Here is a 6006-nt window from a genome sequence, read left to right as displayed (position 1 = left end):
CACCTAGCGTTTAGGAGTGCCGTATTAGGAGGACAGTATTTAACTGCTATAAAGCTTTATTCCATCCAAATACTAGTTTTTATCCAAGTAATTGTAATATTAAAGGTTTATACAATTACAAACAATAACAAATACAAACAAATGTGTGCGACAAGTGGACAAGTGGACACAGGGGGAGGATGACACTAGGAAAGAACCTCAACCTCGACTCCTGAGACAGAGAGAGAGAGAGAGATAGAGAGAGAATAGAATTAAAATGTTATTGAAATTTAACCTTCTCACCCTTAATACTCAAACTCCCCAGATTGTAAGCAGGTAACAGCTCCATGTACCAACTGGGTAGTCTTTGTTTTCTCTACTCCTTTGAAATCCCTCTACTACAGAGATGAATGATTAGGGTCACTAAAATCCCCTAGCACCTCATTTATACATGATTTCAGTCTTTACTAACTAAGCTTTTCAGTTTTGAAGCAGATTTATTGGTGTAATGAGACTATGAATGAAACTAGCCACAGGTTAAGAATTTATAAGGAATTTACACACAAATTCAATAATCGAAATTAATATAACTGGTCAAACTCCTTTGTGGTTCAACAAATAGCTTCTAAAAATCTGTCTTTAAACATTTCATTTGCTTGCAGAAAGAATACTGAGTCATGTCAGAAATTTCACATAGCCTAGTTTTCTAAAGGAATACAAAACCCTTGATGCAAAGCTACACAGAGACTTTTATTTCCCAATTCCCCTCCCCACCCATAAGTGTGTTTTCTCTAAATTATCCATGTTTTGAAGGGGAATTCAAAGTCCTCAGCTTCAGCATGACTCTCTGTCTCTGCACTGGCTACAAGTCCGGCACAGATGTTCACATCGGCCCAAGAACAACAAGTAAAGCTTTTCACACCTGGCAACTCTCAAACAGAACTTGGCACCAAAGAACCTGCAAGGTTGTCCCAGATTGGCCTTTCACCCCTTGTGATGTCAATGATCCTGTCGACCAATTAGATGCTGGAAGCTGCCCTTGGACTTGCCTGGCCCCAGACACAAAGACAAATGATTCTATCAGATTAAATGTTTTTTAATGGCAGGCAGAGAGGCCTAATGTGGGTCTTTCACTTAGAAGCCATATGTGCATTTCTATGGTTATCATTGCAAATGAGGTTCATTTGTAACCAATATGTGAATGAAAAGCTAAGTTCTGGCAGATATGTGGAGGAAAATTTTTTTGTTTGTTACCTCAGGGACAGCATGCAAAAACAGCAGTGTAACAATTTATTTCCTTGTGTCAATATCACTCCATCATCAACATGTTCTCAGATTTGATTGACTATAAGAATAACTGGCAGGCTGTTAAGACATGGACTCATATTATGTAGCTTTTACATATGAAGCGGATTATGTTCTGACCTCAATCTGCCAAGAGAAACAACGAGAGCAAGCCACACATCCCGAGGCCTCGCTATTTTTAAACCCACATTTGGACTCTACACTATGTGCCTACCACAGCAAAAGCTGCTGTAGCCATCATCGAACCCAACACAAAGACATTGTCCCTGAGACTGAAGCTTCAAAGGAATAACGAGGTCAAACGCTGTATTTTTAGTCTCTGGTGCTGGGCCACACTGTAGGTCAAACTGGACCTCAAGTAATGGGATGCCTTGATAACTTTCCACATATACATACACAGACGTATGATCACTCAGCCATCATCCTATTGTTCAGAGAATGGGTCGTGGGGTCCTTCACCTGGCTATGGGGTGACCTGGTCACTCCTGTGGCCCCTTGTGAGTGGATTAGTCCCCCAACCCCCACAGAGAAGAAAGACCCCTGTGCCACTTATGAAGCGTTTGTTCTTCCTGTCAGCCTTCAATTGAGGATAATTGTCTCTTTTAGATCTCGAGGGCCTGTGATCTGCCATCCATTGAGCCCAAGAGGAGGTTATGTTTCACCTCAGTTTAAGGGGGTGTGGGGCTGGGGTGGGGGGTGGGGGTTGGGGGGGTCGAAGGTAGTCCCAGATTCAAAAGGAAGGCCTTAACATTGATGTAAACACAGATTTGACATCAAAAGGTTGAAACTGGATTCATAAGAGGAGCAGTCATATTATGTTGTGTGTATTGCACAATGCTTTAACACAGATTGACAGCACTGAAGAAATAAACATGAACATGACGTGAGGATGATTCATGCAGGTATTCAGGCTGAAGGTCACAGTTATACAACGTCGTTTTTAATAGTTGTATCAGGTGTGTGGTGTTCAATAGAGATTGTGTTTTTCTGTCTGTCTGTCTGTCTCTCTTGCACACACATCCCATCTGGTCCCTCCTCAATTTACACATGCAGCAAAAATGCTTTGCACACAAACAGCTTTGGTTCACATTTGCATTCAGTATCCAGCGCTGCTGACATCAGAGAGGGTTTCCTTCACTTCCTGCTTACACTCTTACACCTGCAGCTGCAGTCACATAATCACATCCCAATGGCGGTCCTTTAGCGCAACAGCTGTGCACCAGTGAGAACATCATATGGGAAATTAGCATAAGCTGAGGCCCTCAACTGATTGTTGCGTCTGCACAACATAACAACATAATCATTTTCAAACTCTAAATGCAGCTTGGATGTTGCCTCAGCTCTCAGGAGTCAAACACACACACATCCCCCTGTGCTCCCTCCCCTTTCTCCCTCTCTATCACTCCATCTCTCTCTGTCTGTCACACACACACTGTCTGAATTGTGGGTCAGTGCCTCATGTGGTGACAATGTGTGCGCTGTGCTGTGGCGGTGGAGGCAGCAGTCAGTCTGTAAAAAGAGGAAGTGGTGCTGTATACCCCGGAGGAGTAGGGTCCCAGGGAAGAATGTTTATCCTGTCCACCGCCTTTGATCTTTTACTGTTAATCACTTCCTGCACACTGTATATGAACTAGGCAGCTCTGCTCTGCCATGCCGGGACCGCCGGTGACACTGGGAAAGGAAGAGGAGGGGCAGCCATTTTGGATTTTCTAAACACACACAGAGAGAGAACGGTTTAAAGAGTGAAATCATGCTCTCTCCGGTGCTTTTGAATTATCTTGCAATGAAAGTTCTGACCGCTGCGGGCAAAATGTATTAAGGTTCAGAGCTGCCTAATTGTCATTTGACATGGAACAGTATTGGAGACATTGTGTGGGACTTCCAGGAACAGCAAGCACAGAGGGTTACAGTAAAGCTCCCATGCTCAAGACTTATGAGGCACTAATGTTCATCTACTACACTGTGTGGTTTAAGAGGCGGTGAACATTTCTGGCCATTATAATTCAAAATCCCTGCCAGTTTTACAGAAGTCTCCAGCCCTCAATGCCACTGATCACATGAGGAGAACTCTCTCACGAACAAACTGGTTGTCTGGGTTTGGCTTTCCGTCTCTCTGTCTCTTTGTCTTACACACTAGCAGATGCACACCACCCTGCATGGGTGCAAGACCCAATGCAACACACCTAACCCTTGCACACTTTAACCCCCGAGCATCTGTGAACATTTATACAGCTTTGGAATTCAGGGGGTCTAAACCCCACACCTGGTGAATGAAATTAAAATCTGCAACCAAGGACATTTGGACTCTAATAAGACAGTTCCTGACCTCCTTCAAAACCCCTACCCCATGTTTGAGTAACACTGTGCATACAGAAAACACACACAGGCTGTCCATACACAGAGACAAAAGACTGTGACAGGTTGAACAGCACCCGCTGCCTGCAATGGCAGTTGACACTTGGTTAGTTGCTGTGTTCCAGTGGGTGGATGCATCAATAAAAGACAAAGCATGAAAGCTTTTGTCTGTGAGTGATCAGTGTGATTTTTAGTTGCTACAGTAGAATGTGTGTGTCATGAACTGCTATGGAAAAAGACAAATGTCAACACAAGACGAGGAGACAGACAGGCAGGAGAGGATTTGTGTTGATTTTGCTTCTATTGATTTTGGATTGTATGTGTAGGGTAGTGTGTATTATTATTGTGTGTGTGTGTGTGTGCATGCATGCGTGCGTGCGTGCGTGCGTGCGTGTGTGTGTGCGTGTGTGTGTGTGTTAGGAGCTTTGTTTTGCAGTAAAGGTCTCTCCTATCAGTCATTCAGTGATGCCCTGCAGCCTGTTTTGAAGCATGCATGCTGCTTGAATAGGCCCTCCTCTCTTGTGCTTTCTGTTTCTCTGTCACACACATGCACGAACACTTACCAAAAAACTATACACAGCGTATTCACACACACTCCATTAAATAACAAAAGCAGAATCACAGTAGTGGAGGTTGATTGTTCCTTTTTTGTTGTTTAGTTTTTGCTTATAACTAGTAGCTGTGCCATGCCATTGCAGCATTGTTGTAATTCAGTAAAGCAAATACCAACTTCCCTAGTAATAGCACAAAGTTCTCACTGGTTCTCTGAGCTTAAAGCAACACAGATACTTCCAAATACATAAGTCGAGGCTGCATAGGAAGTGTGAATTCCTTAGAATTTCAAATAACCACACAAACCACAACAAAGCCTTGCACAACATCTGAATTTACCATCCTGAGTTGCTTTTCTGACTCATTTTGTTTGAGTGTGAGGTTTTTGTCCGTCTGCTTTCCTGCAACTGTGTGTGTGTGTGTGTGTGTGTGTGTGTGTGTGTGTGTGTGTGTGTGTGTGTGTGTGTGTGTGTGTGTGTGTGTGTGTGTGTGTGTTTGTGTGTGTATGCGTGTGTATATGTGTGTGTGTTCGGTGTGTGTGCGAACCTGTCTCTGACGGGGCTTGCGTGACTAGCGTGGAGTGTGAGCAGAGAGTGGAAAGGTTCCTCTCCTGCCTCAGGGAAATAGCAGTGTTGTGTGCATCTAACCTCTTTTAATCCCACAGAAACTTTTAAAAGGCCATGTAAAACAACAATCCCCTCAGGTAGCTGCACACACAGGCATTATCATAATGTTAACATGCATGAACACTAAAGTTCCCACAAAGCCTCTGAGCCACCGTGTCAAGTAAGTGTAAATACAACATAAATAGATAGATAGATAGATAGATAGATAGATAGATAGATAGATAGATAGATAGATAGATAGATAGATAGATAGATAGATAGATAGATAGATAGATTTTGCAGACTGTGTTTGCAAGTTAAATTACAAATATTTAAAATTAGGCTTTTGCATGGAGCTAACAGTCTCTGTCTCTCTACTCATCACAACAGGTTTCAGCAGCCGTCTGCTCCTTGGCGCTGTTGAGGTGAGTCAGACCGTGAAGAGCAGGGTGACTCATTGCCGGTCAACTCTCTACTGAAACATTATTTATTATGCTAAGCAGTGTTTATCTTGTGAAATTTAACCATGCATGCTCTTTCCTAGCTGCTGCAAATTCACACCTTGAGGCTGCCCTGTGTAACCACAGTCATCTGCTGCCGGCTGCATGGCAAGCTTCACTGGCGCAGCTGGGGGTTAAGTGTCCAGCTGGAAAAGTAACGCCAAGTCTTTTTGTTCAGCTTCCTTGATTTTAACAACTTTAATTGACTTTCTAATATTTGTGCTGCTGTCATGTCTATGGTTAAAAACAATTAAATTGGTAACAGTGATAATGATAATGGAATTGATATAAAGCAGATATCAGTTCTAGGATCTAACAAAAACAGTCACATCTCTGACTCAACTCACATGCAAAGAAAATAACTCTACTGTAATAATTTTAAAAAGGTTAACCTTCAAACAAATATTTCACAATAAATAAAGAAATACATTGCAATAGGTAAAGTGAAAGTGTTTCTTGAATGCAGAAATGCAGTTGTTGATGATGGACTGGAATAACAGGTATATAAGACGGAGATACTCTCTACAGTCACACAAGCAGCTCCATGAGTCTGTGTTTAGGCACTGTGTCCCTTCATCCCCATGTTAACATGCTCTTAGTTTGTGTGTTAGCATGCTAACATTTTAGGGTTATGGGATGATGATCACAGTTTGGTTAGGTTTAGGAAACAGTACCTCAAGGTTAGAGGACCTTTGTCGTCACGGTTACAA

This window comes from Seriola aureovittata, chromosome 21 (assembly GCF_021018895.1).
Source record: "Seriola aureovittata isolate HTS-2021-v1 ecotype China chromosome 21, ASM2101889v1, whole genome shotgun sequence".
NCBI lineage: Eukaryota > Metazoa > Chordata > Actinopteri > Carangiformes > Carangidae > Seriola > Seriola aureovittata.
Note: the sequence above shows the minus strand (reverse complement) of the source record.